At 39.4% G+C, this 17,381-nt stretch overlaps 1 protein-coding gene across 1 annotated transcript in view; it reads left to right on the top strand.

The window, feature by feature from the left end:
- Positions 1–17,381, top strand: part of LOC109447443 (uncharacterized) — a 174,912-nt gene that overhangs the window by 128,809 nt on the left and 28,722 nt on the right. The window lies entirely within an intron of this gene.

Raw genomic sequence — 17,381 nt, 5'->3', positions numbered from 1 at the left:
TGGAAAGGAAGCCATCCTTCCCCCAACGGATAGTATTAGCTCAGTCCCACATTCTCCTTCAAAGAAAGAGAGAAGAAACAGCCTGAGAAATTGGGATCCAGTGCCCGTTTTCTAAGTCCAGGCCAGGTTTTTCTTTTCAAATTCTGGATTTAGAAAAAAAGAAAGAAAAAGGAAAATGGGGGAAGGAGAGCCCTTTATTGTTATCTGACTGATTTCCTCACAATCTTTCTAAGAATATCCCTTGGTTAGTCACTCTTATCTGGTGCTGCATTTATTTCTCATACGGTGAAAGGTTAGGAAGATCCTACAAATTTTAAAGGTGATGTCTAAATCGGTACTTGGTTGAAAAATCTAGTCTCTCTTTTTGAAAAGCTTATTTTTATTATGGTCATTGAGAGTTTTTAAGTTTATTCTTATGGTTGTTGATTATTTGCTTGCTTGCAAGAAATAAGCCTATTTTTCTGAAGAATCATCTTGATAAGGTGGCTGTAAAAATATTTTAGGAATCCAAAGGAGGCTGATGAAGGGTGCACTCTGAAAATAGTAATGTACACTAGAAGATGAACACCACACACGCATGCACACACGTCACCCACGCACGCATATGCCAAGCCAGCATTTACTGTCATCGGTCAACATGGATGGGATGACTTGCCTGCTGCCCGCTCCCACTGCCCTTCCCTTGGTCCTCTTAGCTGGGCCTCCTGATGTCGGCTGTAGCCCAGACTCCTCCTAGGTGACCCCATGCTGGTCAGAGCTCTCTGGGTGATAGGGAATCCTGCTGTGCTTCCTGCTAGCCCATGAGCTACAATTGAGTTGCTTGGTTTCTGCCTTGTTCATTTCTACCTTGTGACACTATTCCAGGACCTGGGCCCCTATTTTGGCCCCCTGTGCTATGGTCTTTGTGCTTACAATCTATACCTTGTAGCAGTTTTCCAAGATGGAGGCTCACTTTTATTCCTGTTAAATCCTCCTAAGAACTAGATTCTCACCACATACCTGGGATTTTGTTTCCAACCGTGCTAATATCAATGACTAGCCTGTTTCCTAGATTACTGCACGTCACCTGCTGCTGGACTTACTGCTGATAATTCTGCCCTGCAATTTTGGGGGCATCAATTATGTGCCAGACACCAAAATTAGCAATTAACTTACTACAAGTGGTATATAATATTGTGGTTAAGAACACCGATTCTTAAGGTGGGGTTCAAATTGTAGGTCTACCAATTATCAGTTACGTTATTTAGAGCAAGATACTTAATACCTTAAAGCCTGTTCCCCTATCTATAAACTGAGCAAACAATATTACCCACCACTTAGGGTTTAGTAAGAATCAAATGAAGTAATACATATAAATCTTCTCAACATGCTTGGCGCTCAGTGAGTGTTAGTTATAATTATTATATGCTCAAGCCCATAGAAATTTCATAACAAATTTATGCCATAGACATTTTATAGCCATTTCACAGATGAAGAAATGAGGCTTAGAGAGTCTTAGAGCTAAGTAGTAGCCTGCTGGGATTTGAACCCAGGTCTGTCTGGCTCCAAATTCATTCATTCAACAAATATTTATTGAATGTCCTCAAGGTTCCGGGGTATCTGTTGTACTATGCTATGTCAATACCCCTCTTCCCCTATAGCTGCTTTGGGTCCTTCTCCATTCAAGCCTACTTAACTCATGTGACCACAAGGATCTATGGTGTGATTTACCAAAAATATGAGATGGACCACTTTCTGGCCTCATCCATAAAACTTTCACATACTTGATCCTCCCAGTCTATTTTCCCATCCACTGGCTGCAGGGAGAGGGAGATCCTAGAGAGGGCCAAGTAAAAGGACTGAAGGAATTTCATTTCCACAGTTGCTGCTTGAAACAGAGCCCCAAAGACAGGTATCTGACCAGGAACACCTGTGTGGTCTACTGAATGGACTAAAAAGAATACTTCTGTGTAAACCACTGAAATATGGTACTTTTGTTATAGCAGTTAGTCTGTACTAATACAAGCCCCAGTGGCCATGTGTAATTCCAAGCCCAGGTCAGTCTTTGAATCTTGTGTTCTTGCTATACTGAACTACTTGCAAGCAGGTCTTGCTCTCTCTCACCTATGATCCTCTGCTACTGTGGCCCCTCTGTGTCTTAGTTGTGTCCTCCAGAAAACAGATACCAACATATGAGTGCAAGCCGTTTATGAGGGTAATGCTTGTGAATGATAAAGGAGGAGGAAGCAGCAGTGAACAGAGGAAGCTCTCAGACCATAGTGCTGATCCGACACCTATGAAGGAAAATGGGACTGGGCCAGTAGGGCTTGAGGTCTGACAAAGTCTTGGCCAGCCCACTGGGGAGCTCCAGAGCAAAGTTTGCCTGTCAGAGGAGTCCCGTGTTGGTTAGAAGTGGTCAGACCCCAGGACTCTTGCTGCCCTGAGTCGTTGACTGGGTGTCTGGAAAAAGGATGGCGTGGCCTCAAGATCTAAGGCAGATCCTGAAGATCCTACAGCTGGACACTCAGACAACATTGCAGCTGAACCAGTTCTTTCTTGAAGGGAGGACCAATGAATGTACTCCCAGCTGTTGCACTCTGCCTAAAAAACACCTCTTCTCTCCAGAAGTGGGTACTCCTGTGAATCCTTTAAATCTTTTTTTAGGCATCAATTTCCCTAGACAGCTTTTTCTGATCCCCCAATCCAGATTGGATGCTGTGCTATGCAGAATAATGCCCCCTTCAAAGATAGCCACATTCCAGTCCTTGGAATTTGTGACTATGTTAGATTTCACGTCAAAGGAGCATCAAGATTGCAGATGGCATTAAAGTTGCCAATCAGCTGACCTTAACATGGGGAAATTATCCTGGATTATTCATATGGGCCCAATGTAACACAAGTGTCCTTAGAAGTGGAAGAGGGAGATCTAGAATGATGTGATGTGACAAAAACTCAATGTCATTGCTGACTCTGAAGATGGCCTTCCATCACCCAAAGAATGTGGGCAGCCTCTAAAAGCTGGAATGGGGAGGGGGTGAAAGGATTCTCTCCTAGAGCCTCCAGAAAGGAATGTAGCACCACATTTTATACCCATTTCAGACTTCTGACTTTCAGCTCTATAAGAAAATACATTTGTGGTGTTTTTAGCCACAAATTCGGTGGTAATTTGTCAACAGCAGCAATAGGAACCAATACAGGCAACTACCTTAGATGCCAAACAACCTGTATTTCCATAATCTTGGCATATTTCTGTGCCCTTGCTTATAGCTCACATAGCAGGTGTTTAATAAATATTGGTTGTTTTTCTAGCCTGCTCCATTCCTGACTATTTTAACTATGAATAGATCATGTTGGACCTTGACAAAATGACTTCCAAAATTATTTCTATCTCTATCTCTAGTTAACAATCACATAAATAGAATTGTGATACTGTGTCCTTTTAGGACCCATTCTGGGCGCACAGTAGGTGTCTAATAAGCAATTGTAGAGTGAAAAAATGAATGGATGACCCATGGTTACAAAGCAATCTTTATTTGTTTGCTTATTTTTTTTTTATCATGACCAAAAAAATCTCATATCCCAACCATAGTTGGTTTCACTGAACTAGAGGAGGCGGGATAGGCCAAGCAGTGGAAAATGCAATATTCCTAAGCAAATTATTCAAGCCTCTGGATTCTGCTCTCTTGAAGGCTGTGTGACCTTGAACTGAGCCAGTAAATCCCTGCCTCTGCTTAAGCAAGTTTGAGTTGTATTTCTGTCACTTGAAAATGAAAAATTCTTGATTAATACAAGGAGTCATCACAGTCTTAAAGATCCATAAACTTAAAATTGAGGTCTTTAGAAATGATCAGACACAAAGGAATTGATTTATACTAACCAAATTTAAAAGAGACTGACGTATAATCTAGAACACTAATTTAATAGACTTTAGCAAGTCTAAAATATTTAGATTTAGCTATCTAAAATATTCACATCTTCTGCCTAGGGCACTCACTTCCCAGAATTAGGTTATTTGAAAAGGCTAATAAGTAAACAAAACGTTGTCTCAAGATTGGATATCAGAACAAAGAATGGTAGCTAATTTGGACCTATTTTATATGGGCCAAGTTGAAGTCTTATGATCCACATTGCTGCCTGAGAGAATTAAAATCTGAATTTGAATCTACTAGATTCAGTATATTTCTTCTCTGGGCAGCATTTGATAATCCTCAGACTTCCTTTTTATGCTTCAGGTTGACTATCCGTCTTCTGTTCACAGAACCTGATCATTTATATTGACACTTTCTTTTTTCCAAACATTCAATTAGATTCCATTTCCTAAATTGCAATCACATTCTCTTTTTGCCTCCACAAATCTATATCCTAATCACCTTGGTTGACATTACAGCTGTTTCCACATTTTCTAGACACAAGAAATTTCTTGGTTTGCACTCACAGGTGGCAAATCTCACCTCCCGAGGGAGATTTTTAGTAGTTTAGCTCACAGAGGGCAACACAGTAAAGAGCACCTCACTAACACCCCAAATACCTCCTACAAAGGGAAAGCTAACTAGGTCTTGAAAGGTGGCTGTATACTTGGATTCTCAACTTTCCACGTACCCAAGGTCTCCCTTTTTTTAATTGAAGTAAAATTCTCAGTAGGGAAATGTATAGATCCTAATAATTCAATGCATCTTGAAAAATGTGTACATCCATGTAGCCAACCCCTAATTCATGATGTAGCACATTTCCATAACCCCAGGGGGTTCACAGGGTCTCATTTTATTATCCAAAGTTTCACAGAGTCCATGCAGCATTAGTATATTTTCAGTACTCATTGATTGAGAAAATATATATTGACAGAAAATTATTACTAATTCAATAATATTTTTATGTAATTAGTAATTTTAATAATCCCAACTATTGAAATATTTGAGTAATAGAAGAACTGTTCACATACATTTGAGGTATTACTTGGTGTTATGAACTGAATGTTTGTCTCCCAAAATTCATATCAAAATTGCTAACTTTCAATGTGATGGTACTAAAAATGGGGCCTTTAGGCGATAATTAGGTCATGAGGGTGGAGCCCTCATGAGTAGGATTAGTGCCCTTATAAAAGAGACCCTAGAGAGCTGTCTCTGCTTTCTCCATGTGAGGATACCACAAGAAGTTGGCAGACTGCAGCCCAAAAGAGTGCCGTCACCCAAACCCAACCATACGTGCACCCTGATCTTGGGCTTCCAGCCTCCAGGACAGTGAGACATTAATTTCTGTTGTTGATAAACTACCCAGTCTGTGGTACATTGTTATAACAGCCCACACCAACTAAGACTTTTGGTGAATAGGTAGAGCTGAGTGTCCTTGAGGCTTCAAATGCCTTTAAAAATAACCTTCCAACCACCTCCCCAAGGATTTGCATCTTACAGATGACCAGCTTCTGCTTTAGGTATCCCAAAGTGTATATGGTCATGAGCATTTGGTTGAAAAATTGAAAGGTACAAAAGGATTCCTAGTATTATCATGATCATTGGCACTTTTCAAATGGGGTAAAAGTCAAGAATATGAATGCTACAATCCATTTCTGCTACTTATTAATTATGTAAACATGGGTAAGAAATTAATCCTTTTAAAATCTCCGTTATTTTCATCTTTCAAATTGGAATGATGACTTACCTTGTAGAGTTTTTATGAGGATCAAATGAGATATAGTGTGAAAATCTTAAAAACTCTCTAGTTTTCATTCTTTTATTGCTACTCATTAATACATACAATATTTGAAGGGATATATTTTATTGAAGTATTCCATACATAGTTCTTTTATCTGGCAGGTCGCATGCTAACTTATGTGGGTAGAGCCCCTTAGCATAGTGCAAAAGATTCCTTTTTTTCAAGAAAGGTTAATGAGTTTAATCCCATTCAAAAACAATCTCGCTTGATCACACTGGACTTTCAGAATCTCAGGCAAATCATCTTAGGACTGGACTCTATATTCCATGGTGATAAATCTGAATTTTACAAATTACAGGGGGAAAAAATCAAAACCGGGAAGTGACTTACCCAAGTCAACACAAACCATTACAGTAGGATGAGGACTCAAATTCTGTTCTCCTGATTTCAGGGCTTTTTACCACTTCTTATTAATAAATAAACTGTTTGAGGGGATATGTTTTACTAAAACATTTTTTTGCTCTATCACCAAACACACAAAAACTAAAACTTCTCAGGGCCTTATTTTATTTTATTTTTTAAAACTAGCTTAGGCTACGTTTTTTTTTTCCCTTTCTTTATATAAATTTCATGGGGGAGTATTGAGGAACAGTGTGTTTCTCCAGGGCCCATCCGCTACAGGTCTGTGTCCTTCCCTCTACTTGTGGAGGGCGCAGCTCAGCTTCAAGTCCAGTTGCCGTTTCCAATCTTTAGTTGCAGGGGGCGCAGACCATCATCCCATTGAACCGGCAACCTTGTTGTTGAGAGCTCGTGCTCTAACCAACTGAGCCATCCAGCCACCCCCTCACGGTCTTCTTTGATTATGTGGAATCACATCCCTACTTAAGAAAACATAATGTGTATAAAATTCTTTCTGGCAGTTTCTACTTTCCTGGTAGTTCTGTCTGAGGAGTAGTTTAATTGCCCAAGAAACTAAAACATTTGTTCTCCCTGCATCTCTATAATTCACTTCCAGGATAGAGTTTGTCCAGGGTTGGTTAGGCAGCTAACAGCCCTAACAGGGCCTCCCAACTTCATAAGCTCTGCCATCGCCATTTCTCCACCTGTGAGTGAATCTGCGGATCACAGCTGTGCTCCACCTCTGATGTCCAGGGGTTCAGCAGCCACCTAACACACCATGGAGTCCGCAGGGAAAATATTAAACTGAATGATTTCAGAGTCACCGGAGCTGAACAGCAGTTGAAGCAATATGCCCAGTTAAGTCGTAACACATACCTTCAGTGGTACCCTAGGGAGCAAGAAATTTGGCTGTCTCTGTCTTCAGTTCCACAAAGGTAGAAATGAGAGGGGGCAGGAACCAAAGCTAATATTATATTTCCAGTATTTGATCCATTTCCAGACCCAAGGCTTGAAGAGCAGGCAGCACAGTTGGTGATTAAGCTGAGATGGAAATGAACAAGACTACTGAGTTGGCCCCATTGTTGTTTGATACTCTGTAATACTTGTCAAAAGGCCACTGGAAAGTTCTGATAACTCCTAGGTAAGGCAAATATTCTGTATTTACATTAACCCTGGGAAGCCAAACAGTATTGCAGTGACTTGGAAGAGATTACGTTGGACAAACTCTGCTCCTAGAAGTATAATCAATAACTGCAATCTCAGTGTCACCCATAGTCATTCCATTTGGAACTGCATGAGATGACTAAAAATAAAACTTAACAGACCCATCTGTACAGTATATTTTTACCCATGCTCTCTGTATGGCTGCAAATCACATCTATTGCAGCCTATAAATTACAAATTTAATTAGGCCCTGGGTTAAGAGATTAAGTTCTGACTCACATACCCTATAAGGAAATTCTAACTAATAAAAATAGCCTCCATTTGTTGGGCACCTAATTGTCACACAATTAAAAAGATACTATGGGTAGCTCATTCTTCACAAGAACTCTGCAAGTTTGGTATTAACAATAGCATAGAGCTGAGGAAACTGAGGCTCAGGGAGGCTAAGTAAAATTGTACGTAATTACTAAGCTGGTAAGTGGTAGCATCAAGGAGGGAACCCGGATTAGTTGATCCCAAAACCTTCCTTCCTTCAACCACGTGCTTCTGGGTATATTGTTCTGTACCAGTCACTCATCTCTCAAAAGCCACTTCAAGTCCCACCATTTCCATGAAGCCATCTTTGAGTGTTTGCTGCTATTTTCTAGAAAAACCATGGGCCTCCGAGTAGGAGAGACCTGGTTTGAGTACATCAGCTCTGCCACTTATTGACCATTTGGTACTGGATGATTCATGTAACCTCTCTAAACCTCACTTCCTTTATTACAAAATGGGGATAATAATAACACTGTATCATGGTACTTTTCAGAGGCTAAAAGGAGATGCCCAAGAAACATGCATATAGTGTCTGGTACATGCTAGTGGCTCTTTATTGAGGATTTTCTCTGTGCCAGACACTATGGGAAGTGCTTTCCATTCGTTGTTTTATTTCATCTTCACAACCACCCTATGATGTAGTCACTAACACCGTCTGCATTGTGTAGATAGGGCAAGGAGGCTAACGATGATGGATGATTGGACCAATATCACACCCCCAGTTAAGTGGCGGAGCCAGTGAGCATTATACTTCTCACCACTGTAGGGAGAGCCTCAGACCCATGAGAGAAACATGAGATCAATTTAGTGGGTCATGACCAGCATTTTTTAATGAAATAGAAGAAAAAGCATAAACTAGATTAGAATAGAAATATCAGTATGCCCCACAGAGTAAAGGTAAATGTTCTGTGAAACGTTTTAGTTGTGTGTGCATGTGTACTGGGTCTTGCTGTAGAGTTTATTTCTTTCTGCAGGTTATGAAAAAAATTCACATACATTGTACTCTCTCCAAGTAACAGGTTCTCAATAAGGGATCATTGTCTTCCCTTTCCAAGCAGTATGTGTATTGTTTTCTCCTTAAGGGCATGGATTATGTTATTGTTGCTGTCACTGTTGTTTTTAGATTTACCTGGTCACATGTAGTTTGATAATTACTTACTGATCCATTCTAATATTCAGTGACAGTGACTTTAACTTAAGCTATTTCTTTCATTTATGTATTCACTTATTTAACAAATATTTATCAAGTTCTTACTATGTTCCAGGTATTATACTAGGGACAGCGGATTCAATAGTGAAAAAAAAAAAAATGACACAGTTCTTGCCCTCAAAGACTTTATAATCCATTGGGGAAACCAGATATCAAACACACAATAACAATTAAAGCAGTAAGTTCTCCACCATCATGTCTCAGGGGTTCTGTAGTATATTGTAAAATAATGTGTAGGATAAAAGTAAAACCACATTCTACAATCAAATGTACCAAATAAAAAAGACTTGAATTAGTTCAGACTTTAATGTTTTCATGGAGAAAATCATTTAAACTTTATAAAGTTTTTAAAGACTTTAATCTCAGATTTTCTTTTACTCCTATGCAAAGATTATTGAAGAACAATTATCTTATTTGATTGCATAGTAAACAGCACAAAGAAACACAAAAATCAAAGATACGCCATGCTCACTTAGGCTAAGAAGCCCATTTAATTTTTATCAAAGGGTTGCAGTATTGCTGTTCTTCCTTTTCCCTTACAGACAAATCTCCCCACCAGCTTTTTCTTCTAGGATGTTGGATTGATGTATGATGAAGGTTTCTCAAGTACTAGTGAGATTGAAGTAATTCCCTACACAATGTACCACAAACAGATTTAGAAATGTCTGTCTTACATGCTATGATGCATATTCACATTTTCCATGCAATGCGTTAGGTAGTAGCATGACTAAATTGAAGGGCCAGTGAACTAAAATACCCCCTGTATATTTCATAAACTGAAATATTAATCAAGAAGAAAATCAAAATGAGAGCAGTTAAGGGATTCTCATGTCCCCTTATTACAGACTCATTTCTGTGGGTCCAACTTCAGACAGTTACCATGGAAAAGGACAGAATAGGGGAAACAAGAATGACGAAAGGAACAGAAAAAAGAAATGGATGCAATATAAAATGGTCAGCATCAAAATACCCATCTCCATAAACAATGCTTATTGTAGAATCACCAGCTGAGTTACTAGGCTGCTGTATCCAAAATTGGCAGCTTGTATACACTGCCGTGCATCACGCACTATTGCCAGTTTGAAAACAAATCTTCAGTTTGCATTTTAGAACATTCTAGTTTGAGATAACTTTTCCATCTCGTCTGAGAGTCAAGTTCCTCAGGAGAACTACAGGGTCTCTGCTTCTCCCCACCTTTTTTTTTTTTTTTTTTTTTTTTTATCGGATGTTCACAGTGTGGCTAAGAACGCCTTCTCCCCAGAAACCAGCGGGTGTGCTAAGGAAAAGTCCTCCTAGTGCACACTGGCAGTGTCCATATGGAGTGAGGCTATGGCAGCCCTGACATGGCAGAGTGGTTTTCTTGGAATTTGGAATGTGGAAAGAAACAATGCAAAGAGGATGGAAAATTCCATCAGATATCCCTGTAGTAATCAGGTTTCTTTATAATGTTAGTAACAATACCCTAACTCAAACATGGAAGCAACAAAGGAAACTTGACTGGCTCGTGTAACCCAAAGCTCAAAATCAGGAATATCTGGATCGAATGTTCAAATAATGTGTTTTGGACCCTTTTTCTATTTGCTGGCCAGCTTTTCCCTGTATTGCTTTATTCTTAGGCAGGCTCTAGCCAGTGAAGGCAAATACGACCACAAGCAGCACTAAACTGACTCCTAACCAGCTTCAAAACCTCATCCAGAGAAGTTCACCTCCTTCTCAACAACAATTCTAGCAGCAATTTTGAGACCAGATCTCGGCAATGTGCCCAGCCATGGGTATGGGTGAGTCTTTAAAGGAAAACCGAGATTCTGTTACCAGAAGCAGAAGAGATGAAATTGGTGCAGGTTAAAAAAACAACAAAACAAGTGAACTACTATGCCCTTTGGATGATCTTTTGGATCATCAACTAAAAGCTGAAATTTCACAACCAGATAGCCCCTGATTCTCTCCTCTGCACATTGACTCACAATCCATGATTTTTTCCTCGGGAAAATGTCAAAGACATTATGATACACTAGGGCATCAGATTGCTGTGCCATTTTGAAACTTAGACAGAATACCGGTAGAAATGACAAGTTCTTCCTGTGAGTTTGCTGACACAGTGTCCTTTAATACCCATGCTAAATCAAGCAGCAGGTTTCCACAGCTGCAAGGTAAAGAAAGGATGTGTCAGCCAAATCCCTGACAGGAATTGATAGCCTTGGGTAGGGGCCTCCTGCTGCTTTTGCTTGGGGAAGTGCCTTCATGTGTCTGACCTCTTTCATGTTCCTTCCTATTTTGCTGACCACATGGGAACCACCATTACTTAGATTAGTAGTCCCCAACTATTTTAAAAATGAGAACTCCTTGCTAACATAAGAGCTTATAAAACTCTCATGCTAGCAATCAGATCTCTTACCTATATTAGTATATTGACTAAGAAAATCTCTATCAAATAAATCTGGTAAAATTAATATTATTAGAAAAATTTGTATCTTATTGATTACAGTAGCACCTATTTACATGTGAAAAATTAATACTACGTGTATGTATAAAATGTATTATATACATAGGGATGTGTAGATTTCTTGTAACAATCCCATTAACCCTTTCTGTAATATGATAAAAAAAATCGGGGACAGGTCACTTAGAATGATTCTTTTTGTAAATTCAAAGGTCTGGGTCTCCGAATGCAAGGTCAGCAGAGCCTTACATTCAGCCTTCTCTCTCCCTCTGTTTTTCCATTTCTTTTGAATAATTAGCTCAAACTCTAATTTCAATAGAAAGAAAATTGACCAGCAGACAAGGGAGTTGACATAAGACTCACTGCAAAGATGGTGAGTTAACACGGATTCCAGACAGTGAAAATTAAAGTGACTGACTCAAGACATACACTCCAGGTTGAAAGCATCTGCCAAAAGAGAAAAATGGGAAGTGTCATTTTAAGACCTATCTTCCAAAGAATTAACGATGACTCTCATGAGAGGCATAACATTTCACTTTCAATGAGGACACAAGGCTAGCAAAGCACTATTTATACCAAAAGAGAAATTTGTTTAAAAAGTTGAACTTGAATACGAAGATAATTTGTAAGGTTGTATATTCGGTAGTGGAGCTGACAACGGCATTTGGAGTTCATTACATGGTGCTGTGTACCACTCATCACTGTCATGCTCTGAGGAATTCCTATCTTCCCTCCTCAATCCTCAATCAACTTCTGAGAGGAGTGACCTCAGAGGGAAAAGACTCAAGATTATAACCCTGGGCCTCCTGATCTTTTAGAAGAAAAAAAAATTAACAGAAATGTAGATTTCGAATTACCTCCCCAAATCACAAGCATTCATAGTTGAGAAGTTCCAATACTAACTTGTAGACCAGTGTCCAACGTTTGGTAACCAGCATGTGAATGCAGATCTGGGTCCAAAATGGTACATTCAGTTGAAAAAGTGTGTAAAAAGAAAAAAAAAAAATTAAAGGGTAGAGTTAAATTGTATTTTTTACACACAAACTAGTGTCCTTGTGTTTAAATAATTGTTTTATTCTCAGTGTAACTTCAGCCATAGGGAATGCTGATACCCAAAGCTGTAATGGTTAAGAACAGGGGCTTTAGAAGGAGACTGAGGCCAAGAAATCCTAATTCTGCCATTAACCATTGGTATAACCTGGGACGAGTCACTCAACTTCTCTAAGCTAGTTTCCTTATTTGTACAGTGCCATTCCAAATTTGTAAGATAATATGTCATTATGACAATGTAAAAACATTTAGCAAAATGAGGGAAACATATTGACTACTAATAAATGTTGGCTCTTATTGTAGGTTATGATAGAAAGAAGATAGCTTAACTATAATCTTAGTAATTTGAGACTCCTGCTCCCAGCCCAGCTAGTAAGAGAACTTTTTCTTTATCTGCTCAGATTCTTCCCTTCCCCTTGCCTTTCACTCTAAGAGAGTTTTGCCAAACTGGTTTCTAACCTTTCTGTAAGAATAAGCAGAAACACTTTAAACAAAACCAAAGAAAGGGGAAAAACAAAACAAAACAGAGGAGCTGAGTAGACCTACAAAATGAAGAGCTGATGGGGTGGGGTAGGGGATAAAAGGCCACATGTTATGTGAGAAAAGTGTTTGGGGCTGGGGGTGGGGGTGGGGGTCTGGAGCAGCTTTGGAGTCCGAGAAACTGAGAAGGAAATAAAAGGAGTTCTTAAAGGTGCTTTGCTGTGGATTATAAATTGAATCTACTTTCATGATATTTAAGAAATGAAAGTAATGATTAGCTTTCAGTTGTAATTACTGTGGCTTCTGGACTGTGCTTTTTAATGGAGTATCATGTGGAGATTGGCCCATGTGGGTTCCAGACTGTACTTGGTTCATGCAGCCACATTTCCTGAATTATCAAGTGTCACTTCTCTAATAGTGCAGTGACAGATTTGCCATGACGTGATCACTCTTCCTCCTGGCTTCTGTGTGTATTGGGTGAACTACACCTGAGCCTTTATTCTTCTACCTTCACTACCAAGCTCTTTTCCACCAGCAACTCCCCACAAAATAGCATTGGCCTCATTGAAGGAACGTGCAGTAGTCAACAGTACAGTGCTAGACACTCAGTCTGTATTGCCACTAACCCCAGATCCCTAGCCTTAGCCCACTTGGGGAAAGTGACTAGAGAAGGCAGACCAAGACAACTGTTCTTCAGAAATCAGATTCCGTCTATGACAGTGAAGTGCTCAAGCACTGGCACCATGGTTTTGGCTTAAGATCCAACCGAGATTTCTCCTTGGAAACACATATCAGAACTCTTCTTTATGGACCTATTCCAGGTAAATACAGCTTTGTTCAGGACAAAACATCACCTGTTAGAGAGCTTCGAGTACTATCAAACACCTTAAACTCACGTAGTGACCAATGTGATATGGGGGAGGGGAGTTTACAGGGAAAAGAGATCACTTCCATGTATTTCAAATACCCAACTGAATAATCAACAGTTTATATGTTTCAAACATATAAATCATTCCTGCCCCGACTCATCCTTCAAATAGATTCAAGACTGGTGTTTATTACATCAGCTTCTAAATCACTTTTGTATAATCAATTAACCTCGTCACATTTAGATGTTAAACAGTTTCCACCAATAGACAGTTTTGACATCACCTACACAATTTGTTTGCAATTACCGGCCTCACTAATGGCCTTCTGAAACTAATGCTTGAAGGAGCATTGGAAAGTTTCCTGTGTTGTCTCAGGGCGATACACATTTTCTATGTAGCAGCAAAATGACTTGATGTTATTACATATAAAGGCTTGGGGATTTTATCTTCCCATACAACATGTACAAGTCACATAACCCATAACCCAAACCAACAGAGAGAACTTCAAATACCCAGTCTATTTTCCAATCAAATGAGATCTATACAGGCTCCTAACACCAAGGACTTTGTTGTATTTGTTGTAAATAGGTCAGTGTGTAACCATAAAACAGCTCTTGGCAGTAACTAAATCAAGAAGATGAGTGATGGCTGTCCTACGCCAACTACAGATTTTACGGCAATCTTTTAACGAGGCAAAGAAAGGGTACTTACCAGCATTTTGTCTTTCAGGATGAACTGAAAGAAAGCAGGAGACAGACAGGAATGTAGGGTCCTTGGGATTTGGGAGAAGAAGAGGGAAAAGAATCAGTAAAAGAGGAAGAAAAATAAAACTAAGCAGCTAGAAGCCAAGTCGCTGGAGGTTCATACAGCTTTTAGCTTACGGGCAGAAAGTTCCAGTTTGATTTTGCCCTCCAGGGAAGCCTAAAGAAAGATTTCTGTGCCATTGTGACCTTGGCAAACATAAAGAAGGATCACAGCTTTGGCATTTGCAGTGAAATATAGGGGAGAAAAGTGAAAGAGAGGTGAGAAGTAGATTGGGTAGAAACTACAGCTAGAAAAAGAGAAAACCATGTCTGAAAGGTAATAACCAGAGCCAAGTCGCCATCATTATGACACGTAGTCCTCTGACCAGTCCCGACCAGTATGGGACCTCCTCTGGAAACTAGTCTGAAAATCTCTTTGGGTAATGGAAGTCCTTTGCCGACTTGAGAGAGAAAGTAGGCATTTCCATTAAGGATTATGAAAATTTATTCTGATTCAGTAAGAACCCGGACAAGCCAAAGTAGAATCTAGGCTCACGGTTACAAATTAAATTAGACCTTTTATTAATCCTGGTTTAGAGATCCTTGGCCAAATATGAGATCTGGGTGAAAAATAAACGCAGAATGGTGATTTTTGAAGGAAAGAAGGGCGAAGGGGACACATGCCCTGAGAAACTGGCCTTCATATGTAGCTGCATAGAGAAAGCAGGTGGATGGGAGCCTTGATGAAGGAATGATGCAGATAGCAGGGCCAACATGTGTCTTTGGAGAGTTAGCAAGTACCGTTGACCCTTGAACAACACAAGTTTGAGCGGCATGGGTCCTCTAATATGCGGGTTTTTTTCAATAAATAAATGTATTTTCTCTTTATTATGATTTTAATAACATTTTCTTTTCTCTAGCTCACTTCATCATAAGAACACAGTATATAATACATACAAATACAAAATATATGTTAATCGACTATTTATGTTATCAGTTAGGCTTCCGGTCAACAGTAGGCTATTAGTAAAGTTCTTGGGGAGTCCAAAGTTATACACAGATTTCTACTGCATGGATTGACACTCCTAACTCCCACGTTACATTGTTCAAGGGTCAAATGTGATTCTTAAAGCAAGGAGAGCCAGTGTTAATGCAGAAAGCAACCACCCTCTACAAGCAAGAACTTTGCCTGGCATCAAGCGTTAGCATTCAGGTTAGCTTGACCTTTGATGTAAAATTGAGCTCTGTTCCTCACGACATCCCCACTGGCTTTTACATTAGTTCTCACAGTTGTTTCTCATCTCTGGCTTTTGCCTTTAGTGCTGGCTTTCTCTTTATCATCTCAAAATCTTGCCTTGTCACTTTCATTGTCTTTTGAAAAGGAGGTCACAGAAACCTCGTCTTTTCTAAAAGTAACTTTTAAAAAAAAAAATCCACAAACTTATCTCTGTTACCAAAGAAGCCCTTTTTAAATTTCCCATAAACCAATGAGAAAAACTTAGAAAACCTTAAGGAAACCCAGAATTCCGTTTTATTTTTAGTTAATTATCGATAAAATAATAGAGAACGATTTCCTACAGAAACAAAGATTCCAATACATTTAACTGCAGTGTCTTGGGTAAGTCAAGAAAGAGAAGCGTGTTCAAAATAAAGACAGAGTTACTTAAGGATGGGGTAATGCACATAATATGCTATTGTTTTTCCAGAAATCTGAAGGAAAGAGCTCAGAGTTGCTGAAAAGTTATTCATGTCATAAGTAAGGCAATACCTAAATTATTGTTATTTAGCACCTGAGCATTTTCTACTTACAAAAAAAAAAAATTAAAAAGAGGGAAAAAAGGAAAAAGAAGAAAGCAAAGACAAGAAAGAGCTAAAAAAAGAGAGAGACAATTCAAGTAATTTATTGTAATGAATAGCAATCAACTTCAACAAAGAAAATATCAGAGAGATATATTTGGACACAGCAAATACTTGATGTAAGAATTCCAGTTTCAGAGTTTACTTGCTCGAATCCAAATTCTTATGTTTCAGCATATCCTATGAAGAATTCTAAGTTCTTCCCCCTGAGTGAGATACCAAGCCAGCCATATTGTTTCTGGTTCAGATTTCTTTTATCAGTATGTCTAAAAACGAAGAAAAAGAATCACTGGACTAGGAACTAGTGGAACGTAGGTTCTTGCCTTACATCTTGAACTAGCTGTTAACAAACATACGGAGTTCTATTTTTTTGGTAAAAGTTAACCAGATGGACTTCTGAAGGGGCTTAATAGCACTTTTTAAAGGGACTTCTTAATGACCTTAATTGGTCATTAAGACCAATTGCTTAACTCTAGGCTGGCTTCAGAGTGTACAACCTCTGTGGTCACAGAAAGGTCCTGCACTTGGTTCAGTACTCTGCTGTCATCGTCTTGAAATTTTTAATTTTTTAACCACAGACTCCACATTTTCATTTTGCACTGGGTCCTACAAATTATGTGGCTGATTCTGCCTGAACACTGCCAAGCCCCTGTTTCCTTATCTGTAAACTCAGGATTGGAAGATTTCCACTATCATTTTAGCTCCAGAGTACAGATGCTTCAGGATGGTCTGGCATGTAGGGAGCATAATGCCACAATGATTCTGAGGAGATTTTTCCAGGATTTCGTTTCCAGGATGTATTCTCATCCTCTGTGTTGGCCGCTATTCCCAGATAATAGAAACTGAAGAATTGAACACGTCGGGAGATTATCTGCTCCTTTCTCCTTTCAATGACAGACCTCTCCTCACAGCACCACTGACCAGTTACATACTGCCTCAAGAATGCCACAAACAAACCACAGCAAATCGGAGAGTCTCAGAACAATAGCCATTGTCATTACTCACAAATCCACAGTTGGCTGGCTGCTTCTGCTGATCTTGGTCAGGCCTGGCCAGGTGTTTCTCTGGTTACAGGGAGAGATAAGGAGAGGAAAAGAATTGGAGCCAATTCTGCAGTAAATCTGTCAAACTCACATGACTCAGAAGTTCTACTTTCTGGAAATATCCACTCAACAATGTATCGTGTGCAACCCTATGAAAATCACAGGGGGTCGCTCCTTCCATTG

The sequence above is a fragment of the Rhinolophus sinicus genome, chromosome 15 (genome assembly GCF_057876585.1).
Source record: "Rhinolophus sinicus isolate RSI-liver-muscle chromosome 15, RSI-T2T, whole genome shotgun sequence".
Lineage (NCBI taxonomy): Eukaryota > Metazoa > Chordata > Mammalia > Chiroptera > Rhinolophidae > Rhinolophus > Rhinolophus sinicus.
This window is presented reverse-complemented; position numbering and strand designations above follow the sequence as displayed.